The following is a 13,809-nucleotide window of genomic DNA, read 5'->3' as shown; positions in this document are numbered from 1 at the left end:
ACCACTTTTTCCACACCAATGCCACATTTTCTTGATTATTAACCACTATAGTTCATGAATGGAATATCATTAAATCCACTCTAATCCTTAGTGTATTCCTCCTTCCTGTGGACCTTGGCTTGGTTGTGTCCATTCCACATCTATGTCAAGAGGGGATTAGATTCCACATGGATACTGAATGCAATCCTCCTGCTTTCAGTTGTAGGCACTCTAGGCTCCATGGTGTGGTGGTTGACATTCTTCAACTCCATGTTAGCTGAGTGGGGTAAGTCCAATAAATCAGAGTTTAGGAGCTGAAGTCTGTTGAGGCTCAGGGCCTGGCTATCATATTGTCAGTCCAGAGATTCAAATCCCCTAGATATATCTTAAACCCCAGCACCAACTACAATTCCAGTAAAGTAGCATGAAAGTCTTGTGAAAAGAGATCCCATCTGAGTCCAGCTCCATCACGCAGATGCTGCTTTTTAAATTAATATTTTTACTGGAAGGTTCAAACATTTAATTTAATGAATAATACATAAAAAGCTCTTTTTATTATATAACTGTATTTTGCATCACTAAATATTATGAACATTTTCTTAAATATCCACAATTCCTATAGCAATCTAACAAACCACCTTTCCAGGGCAAAAAATGTTTTTCATGCCAAGTCCAAATTCAAATTTTCTAATTATTGCAAAACACTAACTCATTTAAGGTTTAATTTTAAAAATAATAATCCAAATGATGTTCACATATAACATATGACTCTCATGTCAAGTAAGTAAGATGATATTATATAAAATTAGATGACATTTATCCAGAAAGAATATGTTTTATCATCATAGTTTGATAGAGATATGATTTAACAACTTATTCATTTTGTAAAATAAATTATCTAGAATTGGTGAATCTATTATGTTGTATTTTCCTTAATTTTACTATCTGGTCAACTAAATAATATTTCTTTCACTATTATTTCATGTTTGATTTAAAATTACATTTATCATGATATATTTGGTTAGTTAATATTTTGCTTATATCTTTTGCATCTATATTAATGAACAAAGTTTCTAATAGTCTTCATTTCTCATATTTTTATTGTGTTGGGTCTTATAGTATTACTAACTCAGAACAGTAGCTTACAACAATTTCTCTGTATAATTGCTATACAGAAGCAAGCAGACACAGAACACAGTAAAAGAACAAAGAGAGCAGACAATGGGGTTAAGAGGAGAGAAATAAATAAAAATAAATATTAAAAAATAATTGCTATACGAGTGTTTGCCTAAGTTGTAATTAATTAAATTTTATATTTTTAAATTAATATGAAAGTAAAATAAACATATTATCATGTCTCTTATGTATGTTCAAATGTTTAATCCAATTTTTCTATTCCTTTTACAATTATGGAACACTGGTAGATGATTTATGAGAAACATGAGTGTATATATGAGTTTTCTATTAATGTATAACAACTTACCACAAAAGGAAGAATTTTGAAAACACATATATTTATTATCTCACAGCTTCTGAAGATCAGTAATCTGGACAGTGTTTAACTGGGTCCTCTGCATCAGGGTACCTAATAAGGTTACAATCAAGGTGTCAGGAAGAAAAACGCACCCATATTTTTGCAGAATCTTTGGTTGGTAAGAGAATGCATTTTAGGGATCATTTGTTTCAAAACATATTCCTATTCCTGGAGTACGGCTAGGCTCTTAATTTGTAATGCAGTTTCTTTCCACAGCCACACCTCCCAAAATAAATTTAATAATTCCTGGCTAAATTCAAAGTGCCCATAAGAGTGGGCTCTGTTCACGGCCCTACCACAAACTTTCTTGAAGTGTGTAGCAGTTTAATATTATTGATGAATTCCAAAAAGAAATATTGGATTATGCTTGTAATCTGATCTGTACCTGGACATGATTGAGTTATGATTAGGGCATTCACCCTTGGTGGGTGGAGACTCACAGATAAAAAAGCATGGTGAAGAACAGAGTTGAGGGCTTTTAATGTTGGAGTTTTGATGTAAGAGTTTGATGCTGAAGACTTAAACTGGAACCCTGGGAAATAAGCTCACAGAGGAAAGAGAAGCCAGCCCCAGGAAGGAAGGTACCTTGAAACCAGAGTAAAGCAAGCCCAGGAACATAGGAACCCAGGAAACCTGAACCCTCACAGATATCAGCAGCCATCTTGCTCCAAACAGACTTTAGTGAGGGAAATAACTCATGCTTTATGGCCTGGTATCTGTAAGGTCCTACCCCAAATAAATATCCTTTATAAAAACCAACCAGTTTCTGGTATTTTGCATCAGCACTCCTTTGGCTGATTAATACAAAGTGGATCATGTTTGTGTTTAAACAATAACATTTATATAGACCTGTTGGAAATGTTCCAACTTGTCTGCAAGGAGATGTATCCATTCATCACCTCAACGTAAATACTTTATTAAGAGATATCTCCTGGACTTCTACTCAGAATATGAACTAAACTGTGGAGAGTATGCAAGCACTTACAACAAGAAGCAGGTTATCTAAAAGACCCCCAAAAATTATATTGTTGGTTTATACCATGTAAGTTATATTTGTTTCGAAGGAAATGAAAATCCTTGAATTATTTTAAACTGTAAGATTGACAATAAGATGGAGAAAAGATTGTATCTAAAATAAAAAGGTACATTTTCATTGACCTATGAGTGATATTTTTGGTTTGATTATAACTGCAAAGAATCTAACTGTGGAATCATGTAGGGTGAAAAACAGAAGTATTTTGTGGAAGTATCTACCTCTCTATTATTTTTAAAACAAGAACTTAACCTTGGTGATTAAATTAGTTATCTTCTAAGGTGACAAAATAATTCTAAAGCACAGATAATGCAGTATTTTAGAATGGTCTTTCAAGAATTTTATAATTTTCCTTGGGTTGTCACTGTTAGGTGCCCTGATGTCCAATTTCTATGCCAAGTTGGGAAGTTCCTTTTTTCCCTAGATTTCTGAGTGCTTTAATCTTGATATTGTGTTGATTTTTGCCAAATGCCTTTTCTTCATCTATTGCAATACTTGATGTTTCCTTTCTTCATTATATTTATGAAAGAAATATATTATATTGATTGATTTTTGTATCTTGAATCACCCTTGCATTTCTGAGATGAATCCCACTTGCTCAGGTATATAAACTTTTGAATATGCTGTTGTAGCTGTTTCACTAGTTTCTTTTTTTTTTATTTTTTTTTACAGATTTTGCATTATATTTGTAAGAGAAATGGTTGCTAATTTTCATTTCTGAGATGACTTTATCTGACTTTGTTCTAGGGGTATTGCTGACCACATAGAATGAGCTAGGAAGTGTTCCCACCTGCTTAATTATTAATATTTGAAAGAGTTTGAGAAGGATGGGGATACTAATTGCTAAATATTTCCTAGAATTCATTAATGAAGCCATGTGGACCTTGAATTTTCTTTTGGGAAATGCTTTTGATCATTGATCACCATACTCCAGGTTTGATATACATCTTTTGAAATTTTCTTTTTCTCTTTGAGTCAGCATAGGTAATCTGTAAATTTCTAGGAATCTTCCATATCATCCAGATTGTCTAATTTCTTGCTACACAAATTTTCAAAGTATTCTTTAATAATCCTTTTTGTTTCTTTAAGTTCAGTAATATTGTTACCCTTTTTATTTCTGATTTAGTTATTTGCAACTTTTCCTTTTTTTCTTCATCAGTTGAGCTAAAAGTTTGTCAATTTTCTCTTTTCAAAGAACCAACATTTAGCCTCATTCATTCTCTCTATTGTTTTTCTGTTCCCAATTCCATTTATCTCTTTTCTAATATTAATTATGCCCTCCTTCTGCTGATTTTAGGTTTACTTACTCTTCTGATGCCTAAAGTTATGAACTTAGGTTCTTGACTTGAGATGTTTCTTCTTTTTTTTTTTTAAGATTTATTTTATTTATTTCTCTCCCCTTCCCCCCCACCCCAGTTGTCTGTTCTGTTTCTATTTGCTGCGTGTTCTTCTTTGTCCACTTCTACTGTTGTCAGCGGCATGTGGAATCTGTGTTTCTTTTGCTGCATCATCTGGTTGTGTCAGCTCTCCATGTGTGCGGCACCATTCCTGGGCAGGCTGCACTTTCCTTCACGCTGGGCAGCTCTCCTTACGGGAGGCACTCTTTGCACGTGGGGATCCCCTACACAGGGACACCCCTACATGGCAGGGCACTCCTTGCGTGCATCAGCACCGTGTGTGGGCCAATTCCACACGGGTCAAGGAGGCCCAGGAGTTTGAACCGCGGACCTCTCGTGTGGTAGACGGACACCCTAACCACTGGGCCAAGTTCGCTTCCCCTTTCTTCTTTTTTATATAGTTGTTCATAGCTATGAATTTCCCTGTGAGTACTGCCTTTGCTGAATCCAAGAAATTCTGGAAAGTTGTGTTTTCATTTTAATTCATCTTTATTACCTAATTTCTCTTTGATTTCTTTTTTTAGCCACTGTTTATTTAAGAGTATGCCAAAAACAATCACAGTGCAATACAATCCCTATGAAAAGGCCTGTAGCCTTTTTTTAACAGAAATTGAAAAGCTGTTCCTCAAGTTCATATGGGCACTGGACACTGAATAACCAAATCAATTTAGAGGAAGAAAAACAAAGGTAGAGGATTCATACACCCTGATTTCAAAACTTCATTCCAAATCTATGTTAATCAAAACATATAGAACAATGGAAAAAAATTGAAACTCTAAAAATAGATAGACCCAAGCATGTGTGCCCAACTGATTTGCACAACAGGTGCTAAGTACATGCATTGAGGAAAGAGGGAAAAGGGTAATCTCCTCAACAAATGGTTTCAGAAAGCTGAATATCCACATAAAAAGGAATAAAAGTGGCCCCCTGTCTCAGATCATTTACAAAACTTAATTCAAAATATATCAAAGACCCAAATATAAGAGCTAAATCATAATATTCTTGGATAACAAAATACAGAAAATTCTGTATGAATAGCATTTATCAGTGATGGGAAGAGGAAAGAGGAGTGGTTAAGTGGTATGTATGAAGTGTTTGTAATTTTTGTAAATTTTTTAAATTAAAAAAACCTGCTTCACTACACACATATCAAGACTCCATGGATTTGTTCAAATCTTTCAGAAAGTGTCCCCAAATCTGAAATTCTTTCCAAACCATCTGTTAAAATATAATTAATTTCTCAATATTATGTAAACACACATGCTTCTTTCTCAGGACTCAGCAGATATCTCCAATTAAAATGAACCCCTCTCTTCCTCATAAGTTACAGAAGTCTATTTGTGTGCCCTTAAAAATTCTATGATAATCTGTCTTGAGCTGGGTCTCTATTGATAATAGATTATATTTTGATATCTATTACTAAAAAGGTGTTTGATGAAATTTATGGTATTTTTTAGTATCTATAATCCTTCTTTCAGCATTAGACTTCATGGAAAAATAAATAATAGAAAAACATATATTTAAATATATAGTTCTATTTCTATCTATTTTCCCTCAATGGAAACTATGAAACAAGAGTTATAGATACTCAAATATGCATACGCAAACACATAACACACAAATATATCTCTTGCCTACAATGCTTTAAACATTTATTAATACTTTAAATATAATGACTAGAAAATAAAAATTTAACAAATGAAATCCTAATTATTTTATATTAATGAAGAAGTGTGTTTTTGTGAGTTTTCTTTTGTATGAAATTTAACCTTAAATTATTTTATTTAGGATACATTAGCTATATCAAACTTGACCAAAACATGAAAAGAAGTTATATGTTATTTTTTTTCAGTTATTAATAGTCAGAAAAGAGATTACCTCCTCCCCAATTATAGAAAATCAATTTATTTTAGGGATCTACTCTCTATTACTTCATTAATTTTGACAGGATATATTTGCATGTGTATTTATCTATCATCTATGTATTATATCAACCTACCCATATATCAAAATATTATGGAATTAGGGAATATGGAGATCTATGTAGTATCTGTTTTTAAGATGAATATATTTATAATGGTTCATGCTTTTTTATTAAGAGATAAATTATATGGTCATACCTAATTAAAATGAGAAATGACAAATTATTTAGCTTTGCTTCAAATGAATATGTTTATGTTTACTTTAAATTATATGGCAGTTTTCCAAGTATACCCTAGAACAGCTGAAAGTTGGAGAATGGAATTTTTGTAGAAAATTAATAAAAATCACGAGAATACATTTGTGTTACACAGTAAGTGATGAATCATGTCAATATTTGTAAGCAACTCCTACAGTTCTGGGAATCATTTATTTCCTAACAAAGTTCAGAACACAATTTTAGTATTCACAATAATTATTTTTAAATAAATTGGGATTCACAACATTATTAAAAAGAGAAGAGAGTCAAAAACACATAAGTAAATAAGAAGAACAAAGTGACAAAGAGAAGATATAACACTTATGCAAAAACAAGAGCTAATTAACCCCCAAGACTGGACAAAGAAGCTAAGGAACTGATTAAACCCGTCAAGATAAAATGATGACCAGACAGCAACAAAAATCTACAAACCAAACCAGTAATCAGGAAAACATGGCTGAAACCAATGAACAAACTAAAAATCAGGAAGGGGAGCAGAATTTCACACAAGAAATGAAAGATCTCAGAACTTTTATCACCGACAAATTTAATGAAGTAAAGGAAGAGGTTAACAACATGAAGACAACACCTGGAAGGGAAATTGCAGACATATGCATAAAGAAAACAGATATGATGGGCATGAACACCACAGTTCAAGAAATCAAAAATACACTTGCAGCAAATATCAGCATATTGGAAGAGGCAGAGCAGAGAATTAGTGATGTGGAAGACAGTACATCGGAAATCAAACAGACAGTAGAATTGGTCAATAAAAAGATAGAAAAAATCCAGCTAGGACTTAGGGACCTGAATGATAATGCAAAACAATCAAACATACGTATTATAGGCATTCCAGAAGGAGAAGAGAAGGGAAAGGGGTCAGAAGGAGTGTTGCAGGAAATAATGGCTGAAAACTTCCCAAATCTACTGAAAGAGACAGATGTACATATCCAAGAAGCACAGTGCACTCCAATTGTCATAAACCCCAACAGGCCCACCCCAAGACATATACTTGTCAAATTATCCAATGCCCAAGACAAAGAGAAAATTCTAAAAGCAACAAGAGAAAAAAAAAACCATCACATACAAGGGAAGCTCCATAAGATTAAGTGCTGATTTCTCATCTGAAACCATGGAGGCAAGAAGGCAGTGGTATGATATAGTCAAGGTACTAAAGGAAAAAAAAAATTCCAACCAAGAATACTCTACCCAGCTAAACTAGCATTCAAAAATGATGGAGACTTCAAAATATTCACAGATAAAAAGAAACTGAAAGAGTATGCCAACAAGAAACCTCCCCTTCAAGAAATTCTAAAGGGATTTCTGCAGGAAGAAAGGAAAAAACAGGACAGGCAGAGTTGGAGGAGAGTGTAAGAGCAACAAAAAAGACAAAAAGAGAAGGGGGAAAAACAAGCAAACAAAATATGACGAACACAACTCCAATAAAAATATGGCTAACACAAATAATTCCTTTAAAGTAATAACACTGAATGTCAACAGATTAAACTCACCTATCAAAAGATTCAGACTGGGACATTGGATAAGGAAATATGACCCATCTATATGCTGTCTACAAGAGATACATCTTAGACCCAGAGACTCATGGAGGTTGAAAGTGAATGGCTGGAAAACAATCATACAAGCAAACAATAACCAAAAAAAGGCAGGAGTAGCTATATTAATATCAGACAAAATAGACTTTAAATGCAAAACAATTGTGAGAGACAAAGAAGGATACTACATTTTAGTAAAAGGGACAATCTGTCAAGAAGATCAAACAATCATAAATATTTATGCTCCTAACAAAGGCGCCTCTAAATACATGAGGCAAATGCTGGAAAAACTAAGTGAAAGAATAGATGCATCTACAATTATAGTGGGGGATTTTAACACACCACTCTCAACTCTGGACAGAATATCTCAAAAGAGAATCACTAAAGAAACAAAACATTTGAACAGTATATTAGAGGAGCTGGATCTAATAGACATATATAGATCATTACACCCAAACACAGCAGGATATACATTTTTCTCAAGCTCACATGGATCGTTCTCCAAGATAGACCATATGCTAGGCCACAAAGAAAGGCTTAATGAATTCAGAAAGATTGAAATCATACGAAATAATATCTCTGACCACTGTGGAGTGAAGCTGGAAATTTGCAAGGGTCAGAGGCCCAGATTTCAAACCATGATTTGGAAATTAAACAGCACACTCTTAGGAAAACAGTGGGTCAAAGAGGAAATCTCAAAAGAAATCAATGACTACCTTGAAACAAATGATAATGATAACACAACATACCAAAATTTATGGGATGCAGCAAAAGCAGTACTGAGAGGGAAATTTATAGCCAAAAATTCATATATCAAATAAGAAGAAAGAGCAAAAATTGAAGAACTAACTGCACATTTGGAGGAATTAGGAAAAAAACAACAAAGTAATCCAACAGGAAGAGGAAGGAAGGAAATAACAAAGATAAGAGCAGAACTAAATGAAATAGAAAATAAGAAAGCATTTGAAAAGATAAACAAGACCAAGAGCTGGTTTTTTGAGAAGATCAACAAAATTGACAAACCTTTAGTGAAACTAACAAGAAAAAAAGAGAGAATATGCAAATACACAAAATAAGAAATGAGAAAGGAGATATTACCACTGACCCCACATAAATAAAGACTATCATAAGAGGATACTTTGAAAAACTATATTCCAACAAAAATGACAATTCAGAGGAAATGGACAAATTACTAGAAACACATAAACAGCCTATATTGATGAAAGAAGAAATTGATGATCTCAACAAACCAAGTAAAGAGATATAAGCCATTATTAAAAATCTCCCAACTAAGAAGAGCCCAGGGCCAGACGGCTTCACAGGTGAATTCTACAAAACATTCTGGAAAGAACTAACACCAATCCTGCTGAAACTCTTCCAAAAAATCAAAACAGAAAGAACATTGCCTAACTCCTTAGATGATGCCAACATTACCCTAGTACCAAAGTCAAACAAAGACACCACAAGAAAGGAAAATTACAGACCAATTTCTCTAATGAACCTAGATGCAAAAATACTTAACAAAATACTTGCTAATCGTATTCAACAACACATTAAACGAATTATACACCACGACCAAGTTGGATTCATTCCAGGTATGCAAGGATGGTTCAACATGTGAAAATCAATCAATGTAATACACCAAATAAACAGATTGAAGGAAAAAAAATCACATGATTATATCTATAGATGCAGAAAAAGCATTTGACAAAACACAGCACCCTTTCTTGATAAAAACACTCCAAAAGATCGGAATACAAGGAAAATTTTTGAACGTGATAAAAAGTATACGTGAAAAACCTACAGTCAACATTGTTTACAATGGAGAAATCCTAAAATACTTCTCTCTAAAGTCAGGACCAAGACAAGGATGCCCATTGTCTCTCCTTCTATTTAACATTGTCTTAGAAGTACTTGCTCAAGCACTGAGGCAAGAACCAGATATAAAAGGCATTCTAATTGGACAGGAAGAAGGAAAAATTTCATTATTTGCAGATGACATGATCCTATATATAAAAAACCCTGAGAGATCTACAACAAAGCTTCTAGAACTCATAAATGAGTTTAGTAAAGTTGCAGGTTATAAGATCAATGCACAAAATCAGTAGCATTTTTGTACACCAATAATGAGCAAGATCAGGAGGAAATCAAGAAACAAATACCATTTACAATTGTAAATTAAAAAATCAAATATTTAGGAATAATTTTAGCTAAAGATGTAAAAATCTTATACACTGAGAATTATACAAGGCTGTTCAAGGAAATCAAAGAAGTCCTAAATAAATGGAAAAATATTCCTTGTTCATGGATAGGAAGACTAAATATTATTAAGATGTCTGTCCTACCAAAACTGATCTACACATTCAACGCAATCCCAATAAAAATCAACACAGCCTTCTTTAAGGAACTGGAAAAACTAACCATGAAATTTATTTGGAAAGGAAAGAGACCCTGAATAGCCAAAGACATATTGAAAAAGAAAAACGAAATTGGAGGAATCACACACCTGACTTCAAAACATACTACAAAGCTACAGTAGTGAAAACAGCATGGTATTGGCATAAGGAGAGACACACAGAACAATGGAATTGAATTGAAAATGCTGATATATAACCTCATATATATAGCACCTCATATATATAGCCATATAATATTCGATAAAGCCACCAAACCCTCTCAACTGGGAGAGAATGGCCTATTCAACAAATGGTGCCTGGAGAACTGGATATCCATCCATATGTAGAAGAATGAAAGAGGATTACAAAGATCAACTCAAGATGGATCAAAGACCTAAATATAAGAGCCAAGACCATAAAGACCTTGGAAAGCAGTGTAGGGAAACATTTACAAGACCTTGTAATAGTAAATGGCTTCATGAATATCACAACAAAAGCACAAGCAGCAAAAGAACTAATAGATAAGTGGGACTTCCTCAAAATTAAAGCCTTCTGTACCTCTAAGGAGTTTGTCAAGAAAGTAGGGAACCCACACAATGGGAGAAAATATTTGGCAACCATATATCTGATAAGAGACTTATAACTTGCATATATAAAGAACTCCTATATCTTGAAAATAAAAAGATAAACAACCCATTTAAAAAATGGGAAAAAGATTTAAACAGACACTTCTCCAAAGAAGAAATACAAATGGCTGAAAAGCACATGAAAAAATGCTCCAAATCTCTAACTATCAGGGAAATGCAAATCAAAACTACACTGAGATACCATCTTACTCCCATGAGATTGGCAGCTATGAAAAAAAAAAAAAACAGAAGAATACAAATGCTGGAGAGGATGTGAAGAAATGGGAACACTCATCCACTGTTGGTGGGAATGCAGAAGGATACAACCATTCTGGAGTGCAGTTAGGCAGTTTCTCAAAAAACTAACCATAGATTTGCCATATGACCCAGCAATACCACTGCTTGGTATATACCCAGCAGAACTGAAAACAAGGACACAAATCGATATATGCACACCAATGTTCATAGCAGCATTGTTCACTATTGCCAAAAGTTGGAATCAACCCAAATGCCCATCAACAGATGAGTTGATCAATAAAATGTGGTATATACATACAATGCACTACTACTCGGCTGTAAGAACAAATACACTACAAACACACGTGATAACATGGATGAATCTTGAGAACCTTATGCTGAGTGAAGCAACCCAGGCATTGAAGGACAAATACTACATGACCTCAATGGTATGAAATAAGCAAGCTGCCTCAGAGAGCTAGAGACTGGAAGATAGGCTTACAGGAAATCGGGGGGTGGAGGAAGGATGTGAGCCGACGTCTGCAGGGGTGGAATCTATGATGAGTGGTAAGTATGAGCACAAAGAAGAGATAAAATGGGGGTAAGGATTGCCTTTGGGTGGGGCTTTGTGGGCTTGAGGGGGGCTGGGGATGGGCGGATGGGTAATAGTGCCCAAAAAAGGGGGGGGAGGGGCAACATATGAACATAGGAGAGTGTCAGGTGTTGGTTGAGAATAAAATGCTGAGAAAACCATATCAAAATATAATTAAGAGGGTTACCTGTTTAGGATGCTCAGAGGGGATGGTCTGAAATGGGAGGGACTCCGGGGGAATGTCTGAATGCTTATTTTGCCATGGTGGGTTGTACCATTGGATTGAGACCCAAGTAGCAAGAGTGGGGGTGGACCCACATCCTTGGGAGGACTAATGCCATCAAAAAAGAGGGAACTGTATCTCTCGAGGGAAAGGATGGTCCCAGGGCATTAGGGCAATTGAGCAAGTCAGGGCCTGAACACTGTTGCAAGAATCTCTGGAAATGGCTCCTTGGGAAATGGAGATTGGTTGTCGCTGTGGGCCACAAGGGGAGGGGAAAATGGATGTTAAATGGATGGAACCAAGGTAAATGTTGGGGTAAGAGAGGAGTTTCGCGAGAGTACACAAGGATGGATATAAAACATGTAATATTACACCATAAACATATAGGGAACAACAGACTAATAATGTAAACCGTAATGTAAAACATAGGATAACTAAAAATTTAGAAAACTGTATATCCTAAAGTATGAACCACGATGTAAGCACAGATGTCACCTTGTTTGAAAGCTATTGTCTCAGAGTCTGTACATCAGTTTAAGTAAATATGATATGAATAAGTTATAAGATTATTGCTGTGGAAGGGAAAAGGTTTTATGGTGGATGTGTGGGAGTAATGTATATCGTATATCTGAATTACTATGATCTAGGGCTCTTGTGAAGAGAAGCTCAATAATTAGGAAAAAAGAAAAGAAAAAGATAGTATGTAGAATTTTTCCAAATCAATACGTATTCTATATCTAACCTTTAAACCCATTGCTATATTCCATTTTACTAGTAAGGGATCCTGACATTATATTGGGTTTCACTTTTCAGGAAGTTTTGGATCACAGAGTGGTTCAACAATGGCAGCAGAGGAATACTGGTATAGGATGTTATTGACAGGTGATATATGGTTGACAGGGAGTTATACAGGACATATGTCCAGGGTGCATGGTAATGTTTGGCTATAATCATAGTGGAAACAATTAAAAACAACAGCTGGGGGGGGGAACTGGGTTCCTGGTCAGGGGTGCTCTGTCATGGTCCCTAGGGGAGCATCACCAGTCCCCCAGGTGCAACGGTAAGGACCAGGAAGGAATGAGGGTCCAACAGTGAGCCCCTGATACTAATGACTATGCTTGTGAGTCTATACGCCTGAAATAAGAACAAGGCCTAGAGCAGCACTGTGCCTAGGAGTTTCCTCCTGACAGCCTTCATGTTACTCAAATGTGGCCAGTCTCGAAGCCAAACTCAGCATGTAAATGCAATGCATTCCCCCCAGCGTGGGACATGACATCCGGGGATTAGCCTCCCTGGCACCGAGGGCTCACTACCAAGTACCAGCTGATGATGCAACTAGAAAATGACCTTGAATTAAAGGTTCAATGTGGACAAGCAGAATATCCCTGTTTACATTTAATAACAGGAGTTTAAAATGCTGTTTGACCTAATGTAAGGGGGAAATGGAAAGGAGAAATGAGTTTATATGGCTATGAGTCTCTAAAAAAGAGTCTGGAGGATGTCAGAAGGATTGCCCTTATGCACACCTGAGCAGAGTCTCAGGGACAGATAAAGTAGATACAACCCCAGGCATTGGTTCTTTTGAGGGCTAAAGAGACCCACAGGTTCTATGGTCATGACAGATGGGGTTCACTGCCATGTCATTTGGCCCTTCTTTGGAGCTGGTGTTTCTGTGTGATGGAGCTGGACACAGATGGGATCTCTTTACACAAGACTTCCATGCTACTTTACTGGAATTGTAGTTGGTACTGGGGTTTAAGATGTATCTAGGGGATTTGAATCTCTGGACTGACAATATGATAGCCAGGCCCTGAGCCTCAACAGACTTCAGCTCCTACACTCTAATTTATTGGACTTACCCCACTCAGCTAACATGGAGTTGAAGAATGTCAACCACCATACCATGGAGCCTAGAGTGCCTACAACTGAAAGCAAGAGGATTGCATCCAGTATCCATGTGGAATCTAAGCCTCCTCTTGACACAGATGTGCAATGGACACAACCAATCCAAGATCCACAGAGAAAATGTGGCATTGGTATGGGAAAAATGGCCATGGTGG

The sequence above is a fragment of the Dasypus novemcinctus genome, chromosome 12 (genome assembly GCF_030445035.2).
Source record: "Dasypus novemcinctus isolate mDasNov1 chromosome 12, mDasNov1.1.hap2, whole genome shotgun sequence".
Lineage (NCBI taxonomy): Eukaryota > Metazoa > Chordata > Mammalia > Cingulata > Dasypodidae > Dasypus > Dasypus novemcinctus.
The sequence above is the reverse complement of the archived record's forward strand: the minus strand, read 5'-3'. Positions refer to the sequence as shown.